Source organism: Leptonychotes weddellii, chromosome 5 (genome assembly GCF_054177405.1).
Source record: "Leptonychotes weddellii isolate Sample4059 chromosome 5, ASM5417740v2, whole genome shotgun sequence".
NCBI classification, from domain to species: domain Eukaryota; kingdom Metazoa; phylum Chordata; class Mammalia; order Carnivora; family Phocidae; genus Leptonychotes; species Leptonychotes weddellii.
The window spans coordinates 87,903,141-87,930,553 of record NC_138373.1 but is presented as its reverse complement, the minus strand read 5'-3'; the positions used below and the strand labels follow the sequence as shown (position 1 = coordinate 87,930,553).

The window sequence follows — 27,413 nt, the reverse complement described above, 5'->3', positions numbered from 1 at the left end:
ATGCAAACAATGAATCATGGAACCCTACATCAAAAACTAATGATGTATTGTATGGTGATTAACATAACATAATAAAATAAAATTTAAAAAATAAATTAAATTAAAAAACAAAGAAGAGCCAACATATTAATATTTATCCAACCTATTCCATTTTCAGCAGAATTCTTGAAAACAGGGCTGTGCCCTTCTACTCCCGAGATAGGGCACCTACAAATATTTCTTTTTAATCGCCAGCTCTTACGTTCCTGGCATAATCAGTTTGTTCCTGAAGAAGATGGCTTCCTACATTGTATCTCCAAGAATAAATGTTACCTTCTCTCAAGCAAATCGCTTTGAGGCTATCATTTAAAGTCGAATTTAATAATTACTCAATGCAAAAATTAATGCATTCTATTAGCTAAAATGAAATTTTTTAAAAATCTTAGGTGAATTACTAACAATCATTAACAATGATGATATAGCAAGACACAAAACACATACTATAAACTGAGGGTGTGGGAAAACAGACATTCTCATATATTGCTGGTAGAAGTATCAGTTGATGAAATTTTCACAGACAGTAATTGGGCAATATCTATTGAAATTACAAATGCATTTACAGATGATTCATAGGTGATTCACTGCAGCATTGTTTTGTAACAGCAAAAGATTATAGTCTATCCACCGATAAGGTACGTACAATGCAAACAAAAAAGATTGAGAAAAGCCCCATATAAATATGATATGATATGAAATGGTATCTAAACCACGTGTGAGTGTGTGCGTGAGAGTATGCATGCGTGTATACTGTGATGTGCTGGTTCATGTTCAACCTTACCAGTTCCCTAAGCATGTTTCCATGAATGTTGGTTGACAAGTAAGATGAAAGTCAAACAATGAAAATGTAGTCTGGAGGGCACCTGGGTGGCTCAGTCGGTTAAGCATCTGCCTTCGGCTCAAGTCATGATCTCAGGGTCCTGGTATTGAACCCCATGTCAGGCCCCCTGCTCGGCAGGGAACCTGCTTCTCCCTCTCCCCCTTTTCATGCTCTCTCTCACCCTCTCTCTCACACAAATAAATAAAAATCTTTTAAAAAATGTATTCTGGAGCTTCATTGGTTCATCAGTGAAGTGAGTGACTTCTTTGCCAAATTGGATAATGATTTCAAATACTGGAAGAATATTTCCTCAATTTTTTGTTACATTCACAAGGACAAACTTTTAAGTTTAATATGCATTAACATTTTACCATCCTTTTCTTAATTCTAGGCAATCAATGAAACAAAAAATTAATTCCTGATTTGTATCATTAGCTGATTTCTATGGGGGAAATATTCCCCCAATAGTCAACTTCAAGCTAGCAATGTGACATCCCTGAATACACAGTGGGAAGAGATGAACATGCTTACAGAAACGACATTATGTAGTATTTCCACCATATAGATAGAGTAGATGCAAATTATCTCATGACACATATATGATAGTGTAATATAATAAAACAATTAGGAAGCGATTTTTAGTATTTGTTACCTTTTTTATAACTTAATTGCAAGTGCATTTATTTTTTAATAGTGGTTGTATTTAGTAACCAGCTCACAAAATTCCTGAAAAATGTAACAGCTGGTTCTTGTTTACTTATGAGATGGCACCATACCAATTATGTGTATAAATGTATACAATTAGACTGTCCCACCAGGAAGCAAAAAACATATTTGGATGAAAATCTGAAGAAAATTCAATGTAGGGTCTTTTTAAAAAGTATGAGCGAGGTTAAGGAAACACAAAGGGATGTTGAGAAATCTGTGAATATACCAAAAGATGTTGAGTTTTACAGTTCAAGTGGGTGAAGTGCATGGTATATAAATTATATCTCAATAAGGCTGTTTTTAAAAAAGAGAGATACTGAGGCTCCCAGGGACTAGAGGTGGCAGGAAACATTAGCACCCCTACGTTTTATGGGGCAAGAGAAGGGAACAGTTTTACCAGAGCACTGTGAGAAATAAGGACCCAGAGGGGCTTCCAGCAAAAGCTATAGTTATAGAGGGACTCAGTCACCACCTCAACTGTAGCTCAAAAACAGAGGAAAGTGGAGATGGAGAGAATAGCCGAAACTTTCCACTCTCCTGTCCTTCAGTCTCCTACTGGTGCCTCACATTGGCCAAACTCAAGTGTAAGTCAGAGGGCTTGGGAAGATGGCCGATGTATTCATAGGGGTCAACTTCCTAGGGCCCAGAGCAGATCCATAAGGGTTAGATAATGGATCTGAGGACAAACAGAGAATGGACACACACACACACACACACACGTATTTGCTAATCAAGTATATGTATAGTATATTTCTGGAAGAAACACAAGAAAATTGTTAATATTGGTTGGCTTCAGGGAAGGAGAAATACAGAAAGACATAGACTTTCCACTCTGTAACATTTGTAGTTTTTGAATTTTGAACCATGTGAGTATATTACCTATTTTTAGAAAGAAATAACATTTAAATTAAAAAATGAAAATCAGGGACGCCTGGGTGGCTTAGTCATTAAGCCTCTACCTTCAGCTCAGGTCATGATCCCGGGGTCCTGGGATCGAGCCCCGCATCGGGCTCCCTGCTCAGCGGGAAGCCTGCTTCTCCCTCTCCCACTCCCCCTGCTTGTGTTCCCTTTCTCGCTGTGTCTCTCTCTGTCAAATAAATGAATAAAATCTTTTTTAAAAAATGAAAATCAACCAAAAAACAAGTAAATCTGTGGTAGTTCACAAATCAAGGCAGTTCACAAATCACTTGATTCTCTTCTGCTTCTGAGCACAGGACAGGATTGCAGTCCCCTACCCCTGCTGGAGTTGGGTATGGCTACAGGTCTTATTTGAGGAATGCAACATGAGCACAACTAATGTGCGTCACATCAGGCAGAAGCTTGAAGAGTCAGTGTATGTATTGCCACCTTCCCTTTTTCCTGCCTCATAGGTCATGGAAGCATCTGCCAAGATTGAACTGCTGTTAGCCAGAGTCCATAGTTTATAAGGAGTAGACACGTTCCCTTCCACCACCACTGTACTAACATTGGACATGTAGCATGAGTGAGAAATAACCTTTGTTGCTTTAAATTACCGAGATTATGGGGCTGTTTGCTGCCACAATGTAAACGAGTCTATCCTCACTGACACAAGATGGAACCAGATGGCTCCTGGAGTTATTTCCAAATAGAAAATATGTGATTTTTAAAAATAGTTACATTTAGTCTCTTGTATTTAAAACAATACGCATGTTTACACCCATGGAAATATCACTGTTTTCAATGACAGTATGTATATTGATTTGTGAATATTAATTCTAACCTTACATTTGGCAATTTATATATCAAAACCTCAAAAGTGCATACCATTAGGCCAAACAATTATACTTCTATGAATTAATGCTAATGGAATAACAATAATAATGGCTAAATTTCATTGAACAGCTATTATGCACCAGGCACTATTCTAAGTACCTCACATAAATTACTTTAGAATGCTCATGGCAATCCTATGACGAATGACCTATTATTTTTTTTTTTTTTAAAGATTTTACTTAAGAGAGAGAGCCTGAGCAGGGTGGGGGGAACAGAGGGAGAGGGAGAAACAGGATCCCCACTGAGCAGGGAGCCTGATGCGGGGCTCAGTTGATCCCAGGACTCTGGGATCGTGACCTGAGCCGAAGGCAGAGACTTAACCGACTGAGCCACCCAGGCGCCCCTGACCTATTATTATTACTACCTTTTACACAAGGAGACTGAAGCTTGGAGAAGCTGAACGACTTGTTAAAAATTACATAACTAATAGGTAGAGTAACCAGGATTTAAATCCATCAGCCTGACTCCAGAGCCTAAGCTTTCAACCATTATGATATACTGCTACTTCTTCCTTATCTTAAATTTAATTTTCCCCTTATTTCTTCTTTGACTTACACATTTCTTAATTTCCAAATGTATGTCTTTTTCTAGTAATCTTTTTTCCAACTTTATTGGGGAATAACTGACAAATATAGTTGCACATATTTAAAGTGTACAACGTGATGATTTGATATAGATACACATATCATAGAATGACTGCCAAGATTGAGATAATTAATTAACACTTCCATCACCTCACACAGTTAATGCTTTTTTTTTTTTTTTTAAATAGTGAGAAAGCTTAAGATCTACTCTGGGCAACTTTCAAGTACAGCTCATCGTCAACTTATAATGGGGTTATGTCCCGCGAAACCCACTGTGAGTTGAAAATATAACAACTCAAAACTGCATTTAATACACCTAACCTACTAAACATCACAGTGTAGCTTCACCTACCTTAAACGTGCTTAGAACACTTAACATTAGCCTACAGTTGGGCTAATCATCTAACACAAAGCCTCTTTTATAATAAAGTGTTGACTATTTCATGTAATGTATTGAATACTGTACTGAAAATGAAAAACAAAATGGTTGTACAGATGTGCAATGCTTGTAAGTCCACTGGCTGCTGCTGCCCAGCATCATGAGAGAGGATCATACTGCATGCTGCCTGGGAAAAGGGGTAAGATCCAAAATCAAAACCTGAAGTATGGTTTCTACTGACTGTGTATTGCTTTCGCACCAGCATAGAGTCAAAAAATCGTTAAGTCTAACGGTTGTAAGCTGGGGATCATCTGTACACAATACCGTATTATTAACTGTGGTCACCATGCTGTACACTAGACCCTCAGAAGTTTGTCCCCTTTGACCTACATCTTCCCATTTTCCCCTGCCCCCCACCCTGGCAACCTGTTTCTATGAAGTCAGGTTTTTTCTTTAGAGTCCACATACAAGTAATACTATACTTAGTGCTACTTCTTAAATAGCTTTAAGGATGTAAATTAGAGCACTGCTTTAGAATAGCAAAGTGGGAAACAAATCTAATGTCCAAATGTGAGAGAGTATTGAATCAATTGTGGTTACAGAATACCACGCCCATTCAGTCATTTTTTTTTAAAATCATAAATAAGCGGTGCCTGGGTGGTTCAGTCAGTTAAGCGTCTGCCTTGGGCTCAGGTCATGATCCCGGGGTCCTGGGATCGAGCCCCACGTCGGGCTCCCTGCTCAGCGAGGAGTCTGCTTCTCCCTCTCCCTCTGCACCTCCCCCCCTGCTTGTGTACTCTCCCTCTGTCTTAAATAAAATCTTAAAAAAATAAAACAAAATAAAATCATGAAGAACATGAAAAGATGTCTGCAATATAAAAAAAAATGAGAATAAGTCTCAAAGTTTTTGTTTCGTTTTTTAAAAAAGTATATGCATAGGCAGCAGCCTAGAAAGCTTAGTAGCAGATCTGGATAGTAGATCTTACATGGGTTTTTCTAAGTGCCTACATGTATTGTCTGATTTTCCGTAACAACATGATAAATCCTAACATTAAAAATGCCACACTGAGCTCACACAGTAGATCCTGAAACAAGAGCTTGCTTGCAGTTACTCTAGCTAGTAAGCCACCCCAGGGAATAGGTATGGGGATGTGGAAGAGTGAAATGGGATGGAGGGGAAGTCAAATCAAAGATGGGGCTGTGTTATAAAGCTGATCACCACTGTGGGAAACTAAGGCAGTTTCTCTAGAAATCTCTCTAAAGAGCCAGGGAGAACGGACCTCACCGTTGTCTGCCTGAGAGACACAAGGCAGGAGGATGTATCCACGGCTGCCTTCCCCATTGGTCAAGGGCACTAAGTCCCTCCTATTTCCGGTCTGCTCATTTGCCAGAAGGGCTAAGAAGGTTGCTGCCGGCATCCCAATGGCCAGAGCAGAGAAGCCTGGGGCGGAGAACCGGTGGTAAGCTGAAAGGCTGAGGGAGGTGCTGGAACAAAACTGAAGTGAAAAAAGGTGAATAGAGAGGATGAGCATAGGGGCCCAAAAGACGGGAACTTTACATAACTTTGTATAAAGTTTAGAGATTGAAATACCAGCTTCAAGTCATGACTCTTCTTCTTAATTAGAATGTGGTGAAATGGGGCGCCTGGGTGGCTCAGTCGGTTAAGTGTTTGCCTTCCGCCCAGGTCATGATCTCAGGGTCCTGGGATCGAGTCCAGCATCGGGCTCCCTGCTCAGCGGGAGGCCTGCTTCTCCCTCTGCCTCTGCCCCTCCCCACTGCTCCTGCTCTCTCTCTCTCAAACAAATAAATAAAATCTTAAAAAAAAAAAAATGTGGTGAAACCCAAGTATTATTTTCTCTTTCTTTTAGAATAAGAGCTATTGTAGTAGGAAAGGCTACATGGAAGGTGCTGAAACTATCCATGTCCCCATCCAGTCAAGGTAGTAAATAAAAAACCATATCACATCTCAGAGGGGCATGGCAGAGATTAGAACAAACCTCAAAGAATTAAAGGATGCAGAGGTGCGGTTCCCATTAAACACCATCCTGGCATCTACAAAAACCAGATTGTGGATGATTGCGTACCACTTGAACTTGACAAGAGAGAAGTCCCAGTCATAGCTACTAGTCTGCATATGGTGTATCTACTAGAGCAGACTAACGCAGCCTCAAGCATGCAGCATGTGGTTATTGATCTGGTGAGTATATTCCTCTCCTTATCAATCAAAAAGAAGGACGAAAAGCAGTATATATAACAGTATATATTCACAGGCTTGCCCCAAGACTATGTAAATTCTCCCGTTTCCTGTCATAGGGAGCTGTACTTTGTGTACATTCTACAAAAATTACATTGGTCCACTATTTTGAGGATACACATTAATAAGCAAGATGCAGCATGCACTCTAGGTGCCTTAATAAGACATATAGAATCCAGAAGGTGAGAAATTAACCCTATGAAGTGAAAAAAGGCCTGCCAGATGAGCGCAGGACATGCAGAGATATTCCCTCCAAAGTAAAGGGTAGGTTACTGCATCATTCACATCCTACCTGTAAGAAAGAAGCACACCACTTTTTAGGACTCTTTGGGTTTTGCTTGCAGAATATTCCACACTGAGGTCCAATGGTTGAAGCCATTTATAAGGTGACCTGGAAGGTTTCTAGCTTTAGTAGAGCCCAGAAAAAGAGAAGACTCTGCAGCAGGTCCAGTTTTCAGTCGAAGCAGCATTGCTGCTTGGGTCATATGAGCCAGCAGATCCTAGGGGAGCAGAGGTACCTGTGAGGAAGAGAGGTCACGTGAACTCTTTGGCAAGTCCCAATGACAGGACCGCAGTGCAGACATCTAGGCTTCTCAAAGCAATGCTGTGCCATTTGCTGCAGAGAACTATATATATCACGGAAAGTGCAGCTTCTGGAAGGCTACTGGGCCCGAGATAGCTCGAGTACCTCACTGTAGGACATCAAGTGACTGTGTGGCCAGACATGCTCATCATGAGCTGGAGGCTCTCAACTCCCCAAGTTATAAGGTGAGGTGGGCCTAGTAACAATATATTGTAAGAGAGCTGGAGACTGTGCCTGAGAATGTGCAGAAAGCACGAAGAAGCTAGATGAGAGATGACCCAAAACCTCAGGATCCCCATGCTCTGTACTCACTGATGTCTCTTCCTCATAACAGTTTCCCTATGACCACCTAACAAAGGAAGAAAAACCCATGCTAGGTTCACAGATGGACCAGCTTGGTGAAGTTGGTGCAGGTTGACAATGGACAACATTTCCATTTGGGGTGGCCTTGAAAGACAGTGGTGAAGGAAATCCTCCAAATGGGCAGACCACTTTTTAAAAAAATGATTAAATTGTCTTTGTAAACATTCTCATATTAACTCATAAATCTGTTCCTTCCACCCACAAGATTTATATAGGTAGGGCTTAAAAATAACATTTTTAGGGACGCCTGGGTGGCTCATTGGGTTAAGCGTCTGCCTTCCGCTCGGGTCGTGATCCCAGGGTCCTGGGATCAAGCTCCACATTAGGCTCCTTGCTCAGCAGGGAGCCTGCTTCTCCTCTGCCTGCCACTCCCCCTGCTTGTGTTCTCTCTCTCTCTCTCTGTCTCTCTGACAAATAAATAAACAAAATCTTTTTAAAAAATTAAAAATTAAAAAATTAAAAATAATATTTGTACTGTTTGTTTAAATTACCTAGATTTAAATTGCATCACCAATAATGAAAATGAAGTATTTACATTACAGGTTGCCCCCACTATCCAAAAGTAGAGCATTCCTATGAAACCTTTCATAAGCTGAAAAGGCATAAAGCAAAGAAGCAATTACCATTAACTTATATGGAACATTTTTGAGCATTCTCAGACCCAAAAAATAACCTCTCTTATCTGATACCTTAAGACACATCTTGCTGATAGATGCACCAAACAAATCAAGATAAAGCTCATGCCCACAGACACAGTTCAAAGCTATGGCAGCTTGATGCTAAGTTCCTGAGGAAGGCGCTTGGAGGGGTCACTCTCGCTGCCCTCCAAACAGCTGACTGCAAAACAAATGCTAAACACTATTTTTGCTTTTTGCCTTTTCTCGTAAAAGCAAAAATCATCTTCGGCTTTCTTTTCAGTTAGCAAAAATAGGTACCAGTGTAGGTCTTTCAAAAAAGTGAGGTGATGTAATGTGAACTTTCAAAAAGCGAGGGGTACCTATATGAACCGTGTTAATAAGAGGGAATGGAGAGGAAGACTTGCAAGACCATACAGAGAGCATGCATAGGAAGTAATAGGCTCTTTGAGAATTCTATCATTATTGCCTCAGCAGTGGGAGATTTGGTGAGCAAAAGAACAAGGAGGCAAACTGAAATAGCAGAAGGATAATAGGATTTCAGAACCAGACAAATGTGGCTTTGAGTCAAGCCTCTGCCAGTTATGAAATGAATGATTTTGGATAGGTTATTTAATCTCTCTGAACCTCAGTTTTCTTTTTTTGTGAATCAAGGTTGATGATACTTTAACTAGTTGTGGTTTTGTTGTTGTTGTTTTGTTTTGTTTTGTGGGCAGCAAAGCAGGTTTATTGAGTGATAGTACAAAGTTCCCAAAAAGGGAGGGGACCTGAGAGTGTTGCCCGATACTTTAATTTTTAATTACGTTTCTGCCGAGTACAGTTGTGCAAACTGTGAACTGCACAAAAGTACCTAGGGAAGAGGTGAAAATGGGCTGACACCCCACTTGGGCTCAGATCACTGGGAGCATTCTACCATGCACAGGTATTTACATTTCTAATTCGCACATCGCCCCTTCCATTCCTGCCTCTTGTCAGGATTTAAATGAGATAACATATGTAAAACATCTAGTTGGTAGTAATAAATGATAGCTGCTATTGTATTCTGTTGTCTCCAAGTCCATCAGTTACTGAAAGCCTAAGCTAAAAATAGAAGACAGAACCTAAACCCTGCATGATAAAGATGGTCACAAAAGGAAGAGCATGAAAACAGACACATAGATCAATGGAACAAAATAGAGAACCCAGAAATGGACCCTCAACTCTATGGTCAACTAATCTTCGACAAAGAAGGAAAGAATATTCAATGGAAAAAGACGGTCTCTTCAACAAATGGTGTTGGGAAAATTGGAGAGCCACATGTAGAAGAATGAAACTGGACCATTTCCTTACACCACACACAAAAATAGACTCAAAATGGATTTAATGGACATTTAATGTGAGACAGGAATCCATCAAAATCTTAGAGGAGAACACAGGCAGCAACCTGTCATATTGGCCACAGCAACTTCTTGCTAGACATGTCTCCAAAAGCAAAATGAACTATTGGGACTTCATCAAGATAAAAAGCTTTTGCACAGCAAAGGAAACAGTCAACAAAACCAAAAGACAACCAACAGAATGGAAGAAGATATTTGCAAATGTCTTATCAGATAAAGGGCTAGTATCCAAAATCTATAAAGAATTAATCAAACTCAACATCCAGAGAACAAATAATTCAGTCAAGAAATGGGCAGAAGACATGAACAGACATTTCTCCAAAGAAGACATCCAAATGGCCAACAGATATGTGAAAAAGTGTTCAACATCGCTTGGCATCAGGGAAATACAAATCAAAACCACAATGAGATACCACCACACACTGGTCAGAATGGCTAAAATTAACAAGTCAGGAAGCAACAGATGTTGGCAAGGATGTGGAGAAAGGGGAAGCCTCTTACACTTCTGTTGGGAATGCAAGCTGGTGCAGCCACTCTGGAAAACAGTGTGGCAGTTCCTCAAGAAGTTATAAACAGATCTACCCTACAATCCAGCAATTGCACTACTAGGGATTTACCCCAAAGATACAAACATAGTGATCCAATAGCACCCCAATGTTCATAGCAGCAATGTCCACAATAGCCAAACTATGGAAAAAGCACAGATGTCCATTGACAGACGAATGGATAAAGAAGATGTGGTGTACACACACACACACACACACACACACACACAATGGAATACTACTCAGCCATCAAAAGAAATGAAATCTTGCCATTTGCAATGACATGGATGAAACTAGAGGGTATTACGCTAAGCGAAATAAGTCAGAGAAAGACAATTATGATATAATCTCACTCATATGTGGAATTTAAGAAACAAAACAGGGGATCACAGGGGAAGGGAGGGAAAAATAAAACAAGACAAAATCAGAGAGGGAGGTGAACCATATAAGAGACTCTTAACCATAGGAAACAAACTGAGGGTTGCTGGAGGGGAGGGGGGTGGAGGGATGGGGTCACTGGGTGATGGGCATTAAGGAGGGAACGTGATGTAATGAGCACTGGGTGTTATAAAAGCCTGAGAAATCACTGAACTCTACCTCTGAAACTAATAATACACTATATGTTAATTAATTGAATTTAAATTAAAAAGAAAACAAAACAAAAAACAAAAAGGAAAGGCACGTCTCTGACAGAACCTGCTTCCTCCAATACACTTTAAAAGCCACAAGGGCTGGGACCTGTCTTACACACCTCTGGATGTTCCTAGTACTTAGTGCCAGGTAATAAATATTTGAATGAATGATTGATTGAATGAATGAAAGTATAATTTTACTTTTTTTTTTAAACAAACTAAGAGCAACCAAAGCATCTTTGAAAATAAATGCTTGGAACGCTTCTTGAATATCTTCTGATATGTTGGTTTTAGCGTGCCAGTTCTCAGACTGCATTTTCCATGAGTTTTGAGGTCACATGCAGAATAAATCTAGGTTAATATTCAGAGTATGTGGCTTCAACTGTCTCAGATTTAGAGAGACAATCCTGAAGTAGTGAAACGAGGCAAGTGACAGCTCCACAAAATTCTCCAATTCTCCAATTTCTCTGTGCTGTTTACCAGGCAATCCACCTGGCTGTTGGCCAGTGGCAGTGAAACACCACCCAATTATGTTATAATGATCAAGCTTAAGTCTGTTTAGTTAGAGGTTTCCGGCTGATTCTTGCTGTCACTTTCCTTTCTTTTAGTCTACACAAAATGAGTCTTGTTCTCTCTATTAATCTTGCTGAACTATTTGGTTGGTGAAGGCAGCTGCGAGAATAGGGAGAAATTGCCTGTGGCAATGTTTCCGTGGGGGAAGAACCCTCTTCTGGACCTTTCCGGACTCCTCCCCCTTCTCAGCTGTGCAAAGGAGGATCCAACCTCACTGTGGCACGGGTATCAGGCACATGAGGTTCCAAAATAGTCCTCTTGGGGGGTAAAGAGGGGATGCAGGGAGATAGTATGGAAACCAAGTCTTCCCCTGAGCAAAACTTTCAGTCGAATCCAGCAAAACAAGGTTTTCAGGTCAGCAGATTTAACTTTCCTGTAGTTGTCTCTGATTTAGTGTAAGTGATCTGAATGAGCTCTAAAACATGATACGATGGCATAAAATCTGATACGCTCTCCTCCCGTCGGTCATTTATTCTGTGTGTGTTCCCTCTGCTGTTCCATAGCCTGGTTGAATGCCTCTCTTCCTCCTGGTTCACCGCTGGCTGGGCTTATTAACTTGTCAGAATTAAATTTTACACATTGTGCTGACAGTTTTAAACGGCCTTGAGAACTCCAGGCCCTGTAACGATAATAGCAAAAAGGAACTGCCACAAACTTCTCCATAGAAGGACAGCCTCGGTGAGGATCAGAAGGAGCCTTTGTTCTCCTCAGAACAACTAATCTCTCCTGCTAAATTTGCCTTGCATGCAATCCCAGAGCATTTTGAAGAGTTCTGTTCTTTGAGTACTTCTTCCGTTGCTTCTAACATGTCTCTTCGTCACAGTGGGCCAAGCCTTTGACTGGTTTTAGCTGCCTGTTTTGAGATGCTTTTAGGATAGACTGCTTTTAAATTAATCCTTATATTCACTAACTTTGATGGAAAACAAGCAGGATGATGCTGTCATTTCTCTAGGAGGACAGGATTTTTTAGAATTAATTAAATTAAAGCCCAGATAGCAAACTTTGGCGGCCTTTAAAAGAGCACATCTCTATAAATGCAGTCTAAAAATCTTTTCTCATTAAATTATATTAACTCACTTTACTTCACAGCAAAATGGTGAAAAAAGGGAGAAAAAAATTACATTCTGCACAATTAATTGTTTTGGAATGCTGCATTATAAAATCACAAAAGATCTGAAGAGAGGATGATACAGATTTTTTTCAGATAAGCTTTTGTACTTTTGGTCCTAACAAAGTAAGTGAGGCCTGTCATTCTGGTCCTGATCTAAGAAGTTCTAGGTTCCTTCAACTTCAAAAAGATTGAGCAAGACTCACCTCATTCCCAGATTCTTCCCAATGCCCACCAAATTCTCTTTCTGGGATATATCTGGGCTCATTAGCCCTTTAAACCCCATTTCTCAGCTAACCCAGAAAACAACAAGAGAGAGGCCTTGTAAGGGGATGGTTAACAGCATGGACCCTGTTGCCAGACTAGCTCTACCACTTACTACCCGTGTAACGTTGGACAAGTGGCTTAAGCTCTCTGGGCCTCATTTTCCCACCTGTAAAATGGGGATAGTAACAGTATGCACTGCATAGAATTATTATGGGGATTAAATGAGGTCATTTTCCTAAAACGTTTAGAATAATGACTGTAGCACTATATGAGGGTTGTTAAATAAATTTCATCTAACAAAGTCTAATCCTGACTTCTATTTTCTCTCTAAAACCAGAAGTATTTTTACCCATAAATCCAGTGGAAGAAATTGTCAGTAAATTTTAATGCCTTTTAAATAAATAACATATCAAATAAGTATCTGCATCACAGATTATAAACAGGGTAGATGTCTAACAATAAACAAATTGTTAGAATATCAAGATACTTAACTTTAATGAAATACAAATTTATTTTCAATATGTGCTTAAGTATAAAAAAAGGTTACATAAAAATAATATGTATTATGGGGGCACCTGCGTGGCTCAGTTGGTTAAGCATCAGACTCTTGATTTGGCGTAGGTCATGAGATCAAGCCCAGCATGGGACTCTGCACTGGGCATGGAGTCTGCTTAAGATTCTTTCTCTCTCCCTCTGCCCCTCCCCACCCCCACTTGTGTGCGTACACTCTCGCTCTCTCTCTCTTTAAAAAAAATAATATGTATTATGAGTCCATTTTTTAATAGAAACAATATGTATTATGTAAGAATGCAAAAAAAAAGTCTGAACAGATAGACACCAAAATGTTCATAGTGGTTATTTTGGGGTGATGAAATGATGGATGGTTTTTATTTTCTTCTTTTTCAAAATCTGTATCTTCTAAATTATCTCCAAGAATATTCATTACTTATGAATAAAGGGAAACTAAAAATCAATAACAAAAATATAGTTTTATGATTGTGGAAATATATTTTTTCTCTGTGAGAATCTCCAAGGAAAATGAAATACAGGGGCACCTGTGTGGCTCAGTCAGTTAAGCGTCTGCCTTCGGCTCAGGTCATGATCTCAGGGTCCTGGAATTGAGTCCTGTATGGTGCTCCCTGCTCAAAGGGAGTCTGCTTCTCCTTCTCCTCTGCCCCTCATCCCCGCTCATGCTCTCTCTCTCTCAAATAAATAAATAAAATCTTAAAAAAAAAAAAAAAAAAAAGAAGGGCGCCTGGGTGGCTCAGTTGGTTAAGCGACTGCCTTCGGCTCAGGTCATGATCCTGGCGTCCCGGGATTGAGTCCCGCATCGGGCTCCCTGCTCGGCAGGGAGTCTGCTTCTCCCTCTGACCCTCCTCCCTCTCATGCTCTCTGTCTCAAATAAATAAATAAAATCTTTAAAAAGAAAAGAAAATATATTAAATTCCTCTAATTCCATATAATCATAGGCTTCAAATTTAGTAAGGAGTTTTTTTTTTTTATCCCATTGCCTTAGATACCTTAAGGCCCTGAAAGGTATTTTAAGCAATCTTGCATTTATTACCTTGAATATTTTAATCATTTGTTCTCACTTTTATCTTCAATAGCTATAGATAACTAGTTTTATGTTGGTTTATTTAGTATAACCAAACCTTTATTTATTTATTTTAATTTAAATTTTAGTTATTAAACATACAGTGCAGTATTGGTTTCTGCAGTAGAATTCAGTGATTCATCACTTACATACAACACCCAGTGCTCATCACAATAGGTGCCCTCTTTAATACCCATCACCCATCTAGCCCATCGCCCCACCACCTCTTTTCATCAACCCTCAGTGTGTTCTCTATTGTTAAGAATCGCTTATGATTTGTTTCCCTCTCTCCTTTTTTCTTTTCCCCCTTCCAATATGTTCATCTGTTTTCTTTCTTAAATTCCACATGAGTGAAATTATATGGTATTTGTCTTTGACTGACTTCTTTCATTTAGCATAATACACTCTAGCCCCATCCATGTCATTGCAAATGGCAAGATTTCATTTTTTGATGGCTTAGTAATATTCCATTGTGTATATATACCATGTCTTCTTTATCCACTCATCAGTCGATGGACATTTGGACTCTCTCCATAGTCTGGCTATTGTTGATAATGCTGCTATAAACATCGGGGTACATGTAAACCTTCGAATCTGTATTTTTGTATCCTTTGGGTAAATACCTAGTAGTGCAATTGCTGCATCATAGTGTAGCTCTATTTTTTTTAATGTTTATTTATTTATTTGTCATAGGGAGAGAAAGAAAGAGCAGGGGCAGTGGCAGGCAGAGGGAGAAGCAGGCTCCCCGCCAAGCAGGGAGCCTGATGTGGGACTCGATCCTATGACCCCAGGATCATGACCTGAGCCAAAGGCAAATGCTTAACCGACTGAGCCACTCAGGCATCCCTTGTGTAGCTCTATTTTTTAACTTTTTGAGGAACCTCCATGCTGTTTTCAGCAGTGACTGCACCGGTTTGCATTCCCACCAACAGTGCAAGAGGGTTCCCCTTTCCCATCATCCTTACCAACATCTGTTGTTCCCTGAGTTGTTAATTTCAGCCATTCTGACTGGTGTAAGGGGTATCTCATTGTGGTTTTGATTTGCATTTCCCTGATGATGAGTAATGTTGAGCATTTTTCATGTGTCTGTTGGCCGTTTGGATGTCTTCTTTGGAAAAGTGTCTATTCATGTCTTCTGCCCATTTTTTAACTGCATTGTTTTTTGGGTGTTGAGTTTGATAAGTTCTTTATAGATGTTGGATACTAACCGTATATCAGAAATGTTGTTTGCAAATATCTTCCCCCATTCCGTAGGCTGCCTTTTAGTTTTGTTATATAACCAAACCTTTAAAACAACTCATTAAACTAAATTTGAGAACTGAAGTAGAAATTCTATGAATAATATAATTTTAATTAAGTTTCTACAATGTAGCAAATAACAGAAATGAAAAGTTTTTAGGCATTATTTATGAGGCAAGATTGATGACTACTTAATTGAGTACATTTTCCAAGAGCCAGAGAGAAAAGTTAAATATACCACCTTACCAGTACTATCATTGGGGAGATTTTCCTACATCACTTTTGATTTGCCCTTCTTCAAGTGGGACTTTGTTTCTCCTCAAGCTCAACTGTTTCTTCCAGACTCATCTGTGATCCTTGTGGTTCTTCCTTCAATCTCCCTTTAAAGGGTTCAACAGATTTTTTTTTAATGTTTTATTTATTTATTCATGAGAGTCAGAGAGAGAGAGAGAGAGAGAGGCAGAGGCAGAGGGAGAAGCAGGCTCCTTGCCTAGCAGGGAGCCCGATGCGGGACTCGATCCCAGGACCCTGGGATCATGACCTGAGCCAAAGGCAGACGCTCAACCATCTGAGCCACCCAGGTGCCCCGATTCAACAGATTCTTAAGTAAAATCCTTGGGAAAATACCAAATGCTACTGTCTGTTTGTTTGTTTTTACCCAAGATGGGAATTACTTTCTTTCTCATACTGAGAACCTAAATCCTAAAAGCCGCAATGAATCCGTACCTTGGGGAACAGATAAATCAATATACTTTAATTTCAGGGAAGTCAGACTTGAGGAATATAAGTTGATTTTTGTTTCCCACAAAACTAAGAAACCAATTTCTGTCTCTCACCGGATCAGCTACTAACTCACTAATTCACATACCTTTTCTAACCACTAGAAAGTTATTTCAACCTTGCTAACTCTACAACTATCCTCTCTAGCCATCTTACTTCTTTTGTCCCTCTGGGGACTTCCACTGTGGCCTGTTGAAAACTTTCCACCTTGCTTCCCTTGAATAGGTTCTCAGATTTAGGGAAAAAAAAGTTCTGAAAAGAAGATGACCCAGTTTTCCAGAGTGAATAAAAATATTCACCTGCAGTGGAAATCTTATAGTATTCTTTCCCCAAAGCTGTAAGATGGTGGGACAAGGAGTACTTTTTATTTAGAAGTATTGAATAAAGGTATAAACTATGTCAAAAATCTTACTTAGAAAACCTGCCAAGAATCAATAAAGAAAACACAGAAAACTACAAAGAGCTTTTCAAAATACTAAGGCAAAGCCTCTCTCTCTTGTTATCTAATTTCTCTATTTACTGAAAGTTTCAATGAGCCTTTCTATTCCAAACCTTACAGTATAAAGACAGTTTGTTAACCAGTGATACTAGATTAGGAAAATATTTTACTCAAGAAAACAGATAGCACTTTTATGCCATATAAAAAGAGAATAATATTTCAGAAAAACACTCAACTAAAGCTCAAAATAGAAAGTATTAAATTTCTTCAATCTGTATAAGAAATTTATCAAAATTTTCTGGAAAGCTGAGTTTTTCATATTCATTCTTATATGTGTTCCCCTTAAATTTATTGGCTCTTTATCTGCGGCTGCTAAATCTACAAGGAATATCTTTAAACTACTTTTTATGGTGCCTAAAAAGTTAACTACAATTTTTCCTACTGCCTCCTCCTGCCTGCCACTCCCAGGAATCCATTCTAATTACTTACATTTAATATCTTTCATTTATTTATTTATTCAATAAGCATTTGAGCGCTTACTATGTTTCAGTCATTTAAGCTCTCGGATGCCATGGTGAACACAAATAGACATAGCCTCTGTTCTTACCAAGCTGATTGTCAAATGGGGCATTCGGATATTAATCAAATAATCACACTAATGGAGGTATAATTATGAATTGAGGTTCATGTTCTGAAAAAAAAAAAAAAACCACAATTCTAGCAAGTGCAAGCAAGAGGATCCTCACCTAGACTGAAGGAACAGGTAAAAGCTTTTGAGGAAACAAACAACACATCAAGAACCAAAGCTGGGTGGATCTATAACCCAAGATTTAATCTCTTTTCATAATAACATTTAGTAAGTCATACAAACAGCCTATTTATTAATTCTAGGGTGAGCAGAACAAAATTTCATCTTGACCCTTTCCCCACCAAAAGTATTCCTTCTCATCTGATAGGAAATACTTATCATCACTCATCAAAGCACTATACATTTTAGAGGCCCCCTCCCCAGCCCAACAACCTGCTGGGTATTTCCATAAATTATCTAAGCGAGAAAAAAGAGTGGAAAAAAAAAACCCAGCATTTTTTCACCATTTTACTTCTCTGTCAAATGATTTACCCTTTTGAAATATCTTCTATAAAAGCAAAGATGTTTCATGGAATCTTATTTGCAATCTATTCCATAAATATTGCTATTACAGGTTTTCAGTTTATATTTTTTAGATCCTCTTTGGGAATCTGTCACTCCAGATCAAATTACTCCTCATTTACATTTCATTTAATGGAGCACATTAGATAATCTTCATTTCCAATTGTTGATTATTTATTTTGAAACACTGTAAAGAAGATATTTCTTATATCAAAATTTTCCTAAAACTCTAGATATATTTGGTCTCTTTTCATTTGGTTGTTTTTATCTGTTGGGCTTTTTTTTTTTCCAATTTATTCTTATTACCAAGTTAACACACGTAAATAGAGGGAAAAAAGTTTTTCAGTAGTAAAATAAAGTGAAAATTTACCAGCCCTGAGCCAGAGATAATTTCTATTAATATTTTGTTATATGCCTACATATATTTATATATAACTTACCATATTTCCTCAGAATTTTCATAAAGTGATTGAGTAAGAATAATGACAGTACTTTTCCCCTCAACTATAATTAATGATCCATTTCCATCTTTTCTCAAATATTAAATTATATAAACATTTATGGAGTAGCTACTGTGTGCCTATTACAAAAATGCTATGATTCCTTTCTAAAGCTGCCACATTAAGTTAGTATTGGCACCAGGGTTTAAAAAATACAAGTTTGTAGGGGCACTTGGGTGGCTCAGTCGGGTAAGAATCTGCCTTTGGCTCAGGTCATGAACCCAGGGTCAGGCTCCCTGCTCAGCGGGGAGCCTGCTTCTCCCTCTGTCCTTCCCCTCATCCCCACTTGTGCTCTCTCTCGCTCTCTCTTTCAAATAAAGTCTTAAAAAAAATAGAAGTTTGTCTTCATTTCGGTTATTTTACTCTATTTTTCTCTTATTTTTATTTTAAATTCTACCAGGTTTATCCTTTAACTCATAAATTTCATCTTTTTGCTATCATCACAGCATTTCAATCTACAGAAATCACTAGGAATCCTGATTTTATTACCTGTCATTTTAGCTAAGCACCACCCCCCACTTTTGTGTCATCAGTGAATTTGGAAATAATTTCATCTAAGCCCTCATTTAAATCATTAATAAAAGTGTTAAACCATTGATAGGATACGGTAATTCTGGCTAAAAGAGAAAGGACCAGAACAAAGTGGCTCACCACCCCAGCTCCAGTAAAAAAGAAGAAACATAAGGAGACTATGGATGTGGAAAAGCCTCTCTCTGGACGCACAACAGGAATCCAGCATAAAGAGAAAGGAGGGAACCTTAGCTACACTGCATATCAAAATCAGTACTCGGGGTGTTTTTCAGGCATTACAAGAACTGTCCTAACAGCCAAAGTGCTCAGAAAGGGGGAAAACTTTATATAAGCCTCTTAATGCTAAAGTTTTAAGCTGCCATAAGTAAAGCTAAAACACAACAAAGAACTAGCTAATTTAGCCGACAGGCTCCCCTCAGGGGCTCCAGGTTGGAGAGTGATACACCCACCCTACATCTTTTTAAAGGGCATACATTCCACATTTACCCAAAGAACACAAAAACACTAATTTGAAAAGATATACGCACTCCTATGTTTATGAAACATTATTTACAATAGCCATATTATTGGAAGCAGCCCAAATGTGTATCAATAAATGAATGGATAAAGAAGATGTAGGGTGTGTGTGTGTGTGATGGAATATTATTCAGCCATAAAGAATGAAATCTTGCCATTTGCAACATGGTTGGATCTAGAGAGTATGATGCTAAGCAAAATAAGCCAGTCAGAGAAAGACAAATACCATATGATTTCACTCATATGTGGAATTTAAGAAAGAAAGCAAAGGGAAAAAAGAGACAAGCCAAAACACACTCTTAAATCTAGAGAACAGCAACAAATAGAGAATAAACACATTCCAGACTGGAGGTGGATGGGGGGTGGGTGAAACAGGCAAAGGGGATTAAGAGTACATTTATCTTGATGAGCACTGAGTAGTATGTAAAATTGTTGAATCATTATATTGTACACCTGAAACTAATATAACACTGTTAACTATACCGGAATTAAAATTTTAAAATAAAATTTAAAAAATAAAAAATAAAGGGGATATATTAATCAGAAATAGGTTATTCTGGAATAACAAACAACTCTTCCATTAACAATGGCTTACGATGATAAACCTTTACCTATCTTGGAGGTTTTCTGGCAGCTGTAAAATCTGCCAGATTCAGCTGCAGCTCTGTTTCATGGCTCTACTCCAAATGTCTCCTTCATTTGGGTTCATAGGCCAAAAGTGTTGCCCTTACCCCTGACTCTTGGCAGAGGGAAGAGGATAAAAATGGAACAATGCAAGGGCTCAGAAGCCTTCTGCTTGGAAAGGGTACGAGTCACCCCTCTTACATTCTATAAGTCGGAGCAAGTCATAGGATCAAACCCGCTCTCAGGTGTGGCAGTTTGGATAAAGGGTTAACAAAATGTTTTCTCTGCTGCTTAAGAATTTGACCTTTATGGGGCACCTGGGTGGCTCAATCAGTAAAGTGTCTGCCTCCTGCTTAGGTCATGATCCCAGGGTCCTGGGATTGAGCCCCTCATCGAGCCCCACATCAAGCCCCACATCAGGCTCCCGGCTCTGCAGGGAGCCTGCTTCTCCCTCTGCCCCCTGCTCGTGCTCTCTCTCTCTCTTTCTCTCTCAGATGAATAAATAAAGTCTTAAAAAAAAAGAATTTGACCTTTATTTATCTCACTAGCTCTGTTCCCCTGAAGCCCCAGATTAGAGTTCTGTATTAGCAATATTCCTCAGCCACATTGCTTATAATAAAAATGATCTCTGACTGGAAATTACATCTGGCCTGGGACGAACTATAAATGCCCTACAGATACCTGCTGGAGGCTGTGTAGCTTTTAGTTTCCCTGAGTGTGGTGGCTGTTTAACCGGGCATGTCCTTGTGGGGATTTAGAAGCTCTGTTTCTGAAGTTGTTACAAGAGATATTGACTCCTATGGGGAATGAGACTCTAAGTCAGAGTGATTCCTGCACCTGCCCCAGATGGATCTTGTCTTCCTGCATTTGAGCTATTCCTGGGCAGCTGTGCGATTTGATGTCCCACAAAAGAGGGACATCTGATGCTGCCCTCCCTGCTGGCAAACTGTGGTTCCTGTCCTGTGTTTTTTTCTGAGTGAATCTGATGCCAAAGTGGCCGATGGTAGTTTTGTGCATCTAAATGCTGAGTTGAACCTAAGAATACCCCCATGGTGGGCTTCATAGACAGAAATGCATATTCACACACAGTGAAGCACTATAAGGATGTATGTTCTTACTGGGAGAGGAGCAAATGACTAGAAACAATAATAAAATCTACATTGGGGATTCTCCTGCAGGACTATGCTACCTTTCAGCACATGATAGATTGATGGAGAACTACTGATCAACAGAGGCAAATAGAAAGAAATGCAGGTGTGGCTCAGATGCCCGAATCTGCTGTTTATTTCTTATAACTTAGTACCAGAATCCTCATCTATGAATGTATTATTTTTCAGGCCTTTTTACTGAAAAGAAAAAACCCAACTGGAACCCAATTAAGCAAAAAAAGTATTACTTATTCATGTAATTGAAAAGGGCAGGGATGGAGCTATAATCTAGTGGACTTGAGTCTCCAGGACTCTCACAGTTCCTATCTCTAATTTTTTCAGCTTTTTTTTTTTTTAAGATTTATTTATTTATTTGACAGAGCAAGAATGCACAAGCAGAGGGAGCTGCAGAGGGAGCAGGGAGCTAATCAGAGAGCCTGACACGGGACTCAATCCCAAGGATCCTGGAATCATGATCTGAGTGGAAGGCAGGTGCCCAACTGACTGAGCCACCCAGGTGCCCCTAATTTTTTCAGCTTCTTGGCTTCATTATATCCTACTCCGGGAAGGACTTTTTCACATGACAGAGCTGAACAGCTCTGGCTCACATTTTTACAATGAACATCTATCCTCTTTTCATTAATGATTTCATTTAAAAATGTGACGGGGTGCTCTTATTATCTTACTTGTCTTAATTGGACTGAGCTTCCTTTTTAGGCTGATCTTCCATTTACAGGTTGAAGACAATCCTTCTTGATAGAGAACCCAGGGGAAAAGTAGAAATTGAGTAAACTGATAATCATAAAGTTCTACATATGGTAGGGACCATGGTGATCATGTAGTCCATGAGTTCTGCCTTCATCTAACATATTGTCCTTCCCAGGATGTGAGCCTATCCTTCATTTGTTCTTATTCAGATCATGACTTAAAAGTCTATTTTTGTTAAGACTATTCATTTTTGTTAAGACTATTCATCAACTTATGCTTATTCTGGACTTTAATCTCTGCTTTAGATTGGTTCCCTGGAAACAGTTTCTGAGGAGTTTCATACAGGAAGTTGCTGAAGAGTGATCTCGGGAGATACACCTGTAAGGATGTAAGGAAGGCAGGATTGGGCAGTGGGAGAAGTGGTCATAACTGAGGCCTCAGGTTTCTACAGGCTGCTCTAGAATTATTCCAAATTGAGGCAAGGCTTTTTTTTTTTTATTGCTGCATCAGCCACACCTGGGAGAGCTTTACACTTGGGTCAGGTCAGTCCCCTGCAGCCAAGGGCAATTTCAAATGTGGGATACACCTGTGAGCCAGGAACAGCCAATATTCCCAGCAGCTTGGAAAGGAGTACAAGATGGGGTCCTGGTGGGGAACGTAACACCTACATACTTCTTCTTTTTAAAGATTTTATTTATTTATTTGAGAGAGAGAGAATAAGAGAGAGCACAAGCAGGGGGAGAGGCAGAGGGAGAAGCCGACTCCCTGCTGAACAGGGAGCCTCGAGATGCGGGGCTCAATCCCAGGACCCTGGGGATCATGACCTGAGCTGAAGGCAGACACTCTGAACCAACTGAGCCACCCAGGTGCCCCTACATTCTTCTTAAAGTTTTGGGGGGACTTTTATATTGGGACAGATTCCCTTCTTTTCATTCTCCTACTCGTTCTTCTACATCAGAGAGCATCTTATCGCAGCCATACCTTTATGTCTCCCCTATTTTTTTAATTACTCACATTTATGTAATTATTATTTTCAAATTTTCTTTTTTTTCCCTTTTACATATGGTGTTTGAATCTTTGTAAACCTGCTTTTCTAAACCTATCCATTCTGATAGAATGCAATTATTTCATACAGTTTTCTCCCCACCAAACCAATCTTTCCTTCCTCATTGGATAGAAACAAGTTAGAATATTAGTTTGCCCTTTAATGTTCTCTACTTTCAAAAAATATTTCAGAGCTCTTGGCTGCAAACAAAGAAAATAAATCCAATCCAGTGAAAGAGAAAAAGTATTCTTGGGAGGGTTAAAGGTCACGCATTAGGCAAGAAGGCTGAAAAGACAGACTTGGGCAGGAATGGAAGTGGACAAAGAAAGCACAGCCAAGATGCAGGAATGGAAGTGGACAAAGAAAGCACAGCCAAGATGCTGCTAAAAGAGTCATGGGCGTAGGATGCTTTACTACACTGACCCTGCTGGAGAGTCACAGCTGTGCCCCTGGCATCTGCTGCCTCCGGACACCTACCCTCATCCCTGGAACTCAGGAAGCCTCCGTAGACACAGTAACTATACTGATGTTACCGGAATTAACTATTAACCAGAAAGACTGTCATTCCCTTTCAGCTTCCATGCTATGAATCAGAGCCCTCCATTCCTTATTTCTTCCCTGGGATTCTCCCTGCCAAAAAAAAAAGATGTTCATGTACTGGGCTACCAAAACAATAAATGACCTATAGAAAAATATCCAAGAAATGTAAGCATTTGTCAGTGGTATTCCTTGAGCACAATTAATTTTAAGAATACTGGTATACTTGGATTCTTGCCACTCTTGTCCCTCTGCGGTGTTTATAATTTATATTAGGAAAGCATCTTTTATGTAATCTCCCTTCCTATGTCCTCATTACTCTTCAGCATCAATAGCAGTTTTGCTTGTCCCTGTTTTTTATCCTGAGGTCCTAGTTTGAGATGTGAAAAATGTGTGCCGTTAGGGGAAAAAACAGGTCTTCAGTCATGCAAAATGGAGAAGCATTAAGAAGTATAACTCCCTTTTGAGCTGAGCAGGGAGCCCGATGCGGGCTCGATCCCAGGACCCCGGGATCATGGCCTGAGCCGAAGGCAGACGCTTAACCGATTGAGCCACCCAGGCACCCCTGCGGGATGCTGACGTAGAGAAATGGATTTAGTTTTAATTCAGCTTCCCGACCATTCTTGACTAGAGTATGGTTCTAGCTATGTGTTGGCCCCACTCCTTGCCATCCTCCTTTCCACACCTCAGGGGCCGGAAGCCTGAACGCTCCCTATCGCAGACTGTCTCCTCAGCCGGCTCCCGATTAGGCGCTGGCGCTGCAGGCGCTGGCCCCAGGTCAGGAAGCAGGCGGAGCGCGGAGCCCTTGCCTTCCTTCTTCTGCTCTGGCTTGGGCAGTAGCAGCGGCGGGCCACTCCGGGCAAGGGCAGGTTGCTGTAAGAGCGGCGCAGGTGCAGCCACAGCGGCACAGGACAGTTAGCAGCTCCCGCAGCAGCGGCAGCTCGGTCAGCGCAGATGGGGCGGCGGCTTCCAGCATCGTGAACCGTCAGGGGGACTCCGGGCTTCCTGCAAAGGCGCGGCTACAGTCGTGGAGCTCCGGGAGCCTCAACCGGGCAGCGCTCGTGGGACGTGGGCAACACCCCTTTCCCTTCTGCTCCTCTAGCCTTAGGGGTTGGCTTCCCAGGGTTATTGTTATCCAGGTGGCATCCTTTCACCTCCGCCGCTTCGGCCCTTCTAACACTTGGGCCAACAGTTCTCTGTATTCCAGGCTAAAGGTTGGAAATCCCTGGAGTTGTTTCTGTTGTTCTGATGGCACGCAGAAAGAAACAAACATGGTATTTTCCTCCCAGAAAACGTAACAACTTTTAGGACTCTAGGATTCTGCCTGACAGAGTTTGGGAAATGCCAACAGCCCAAATCCTCTCTACCTTTCTTCTATTTTCTAGTTGTTGCTTTTTCTGTAAATAAGTACTTTGTTAATGCTATTAGTCCTTACATTTTATTACATATTTTTGACCCAAGTATTACTTAAATTCTGTATTCCATTCACATGTTCCACCTAAGAATTCTCATTGATACCTATAAGATCAAATATCGTTTATTTTGTTCACCATCATTCTGTGCACTGATACAGAGATAGCTATAACTCTCAACCAACTTATGTTACTTATGAGATAACTTACACACAGTTAAGTACACAAATCTTAAATGTGCAGCTTGATGAATGCTTACATATATATGTAATATACATATATATATACACATACACACCCATTGTATAAGCATCAACTAAAGATGTAGAACATTTCCAGCATCGCAGAAGGCTTCCTCATGCCACTCTGTCAATACTCCATTAAACATAATGAGTTATTCTGAACTCTATCACAGATTAGTTCTGCTTGTTTTGAACTTCATATCAATGGTATTATATAGTATATATTCCTTTACGTCTGGTTTCTTTCAGGATTTTGTATGCGATTTTCATCCATGCTATGAAGTAGTGGTTTGCTCGTTTTTATTGGCATATTATTATTGTAATACCAGTTTATCATTCATTCACAAGTTATTTATCTATTCAACTCATGATGGACATTTGAGTTTTTACCAGGTTGGAGCTATTACAAATAATGCTGCTATGAACATTCTTATTATACATATCTTTTGATGGTTATAAGCACTCACATCTGTTGGCGTCATACTCAAAAGTGAAACTGCTGGGTCACAAGATATATGCACATTTGGCTTTAGTAAATACTGCCAAAAGAATTTTTCAAAGTGGTTGTACAAATTTGCATTCCCAAGAGCAATGTATGAGAGTTCCATTTGCTCCACATTCTCATCAAACCTTGGTGTTGACATTCTGGTATTTCAACCTTGGTATTTCATTATGGTTTATATTTGCTTTCTTGATATTTAAGCATGATGAGAGCCCTTTACACTTACTGGCTATGTGGACATCTTCTTTCTGTGAGGTATAAATTTCTGCTCATTTTTAAATATTGGATTGTTTGGTTTTTTTTTTTTATCATTGTGGGAGTTTTTATGATCTAGGATGACTCCTCTGTCAGATACATGTATTGAAAATATCTTCTCCCAGTCTATTGTTTATATTTCCACTCAACTGATTCCATCTTTTGATAAATAGAAGTTCTCAACTTTAATGAAGTATAACTCATCAGTCTTCTCTGTAATGGACAGTTTAAGATATTTTTGTCTACACCAAGGTCATGAGGATATTTTCCTTTGTTTTCTTGAAAATCTTTATTTGGGACACATTCAGGTCTTTGATCATCTCAAAATAATTTTTTAGGTAGAGATGAGGGTTAATTTTTTCCATATAGATATCCAATTGATCTGGCATCATTTATTGAAATGACCATCCCTTCCCCTCCTCAATTCCAACGGGCTCTTGATTGTAAACCATGTGACTATATATATGTAGACCTATTCTAAATTCAGCATTCTATTTGCCTATTCTTGCCCCAATATTACACTGTCTTATTGTAGCTTTAAAGTTATTCTTGATATGATAGTTTAAAGTTCTAATCTTTTACCTCCATGATTGCCTCCTTCATTCTCAGCCCTTGCATTTCCATATATATTTTTTCAAAGAGAGTCTTTAGTCTCTTTTAGTCAAGAGACTAAAGACTCTCTTTGAAAATGAAGAGGGGAAGGGATGGTCATTTCAAGTCTCAAAGACTTGGAATGCTTGAGTTTAACTGTACCCTGTTTCTACCAGCTTTTTTATTTGCCCATCGGTTTTTATTCCTTTATTTCTCCTTTCTTGCCTTGTCTTGTATCACACAATTATTATTGCATTTTTCCCCTTCTGTTAGCTTTTTATTTTTTATTTTTTTAACGATTTTATTTATTTATTTATTTGACAGAGAGAGAGATAGCGGGAGCAGGAACACAAGCAGGAGGAGTGGGAGAGGGAGAAGCAGGCTTCCCGCCCGAGCAGGGAGCCCGACCCCTGGACGCTGGGATCATGACCTGAGCCGAAGGCAGACCTGAGCCGAAGGCAGGCGCTTAATGACTGAGCCACCCAGGCGCCCCTTCTGTTAGCTTTTTAAACAGCTTCACTGAGATACAATTTACATACTATGCAATTCACCTACTGAAAGTATACAATTCAATGGCTGTTAGTATATTCAAAAAGGTGTGCATCTATCACTACAATCACTCTTAGAGCATTTTCATTACCTCAAAAAGAAATCTCATAACCCTGAGCCATCACCTTCCTATCCCCCATATCCCCTCAGCCCTAGACAACCACTAATCTACTTTCTGTCTCTATAAATTTGCCTATTCCGGACATTTCATATAAATGGGATAACTCAATGGTTATCAATGTGGTATTATCTAGTGTGTTTGTGTCTGTATGTGTGTTTGTATGTATGTGTAAGAGACTAAGAAGGAAAAAGGAGAAGTTGTGAATAACACATTGAGTGAGGAGAAAATGGGAAGAAATTAAAAGTGAAGATAGAGTAAGATTTTATTTTATTT

The 27,413-nt window shown here is 39.6% G+C and overlaps 1 protein-coding gene and 1 long non-coding RNA gene across 2 annotated transcripts in view; one reads left to right on the top strand and one right to left on the bottom strand.

The window, feature by feature from the left end:
* Window positions 1-23,574, bottom strand: part of LOC145721425 (uncharacterized) — a 57,221-nt gene extending 33,647 nt beyond the window's left edge. Inside the window, exons 1-2 of the long non-coding RNA XR_014145099.1 lie at window positions 23,409-23,574; window positions 6,868-7,093 (exon numbers count right to left, since the gene is read on the bottom strand). This is a non-coding gene — a long non-coding RNA (uncharacterized LOC145721425). The remainder of the gene's footprint in view (window positions 1-6,867; window positions 7,094-23,408) is intronic.
* The window catches only part of ITPR2 (inositol 1,4,5-trisphosphate receptor type 2), an 838,078-nt gene that overhangs the window by 150,169 nt on the left and 660,496 nt on the right, over window positions 1-27,413 (top strand). The window lies entirely within an intron of this gene.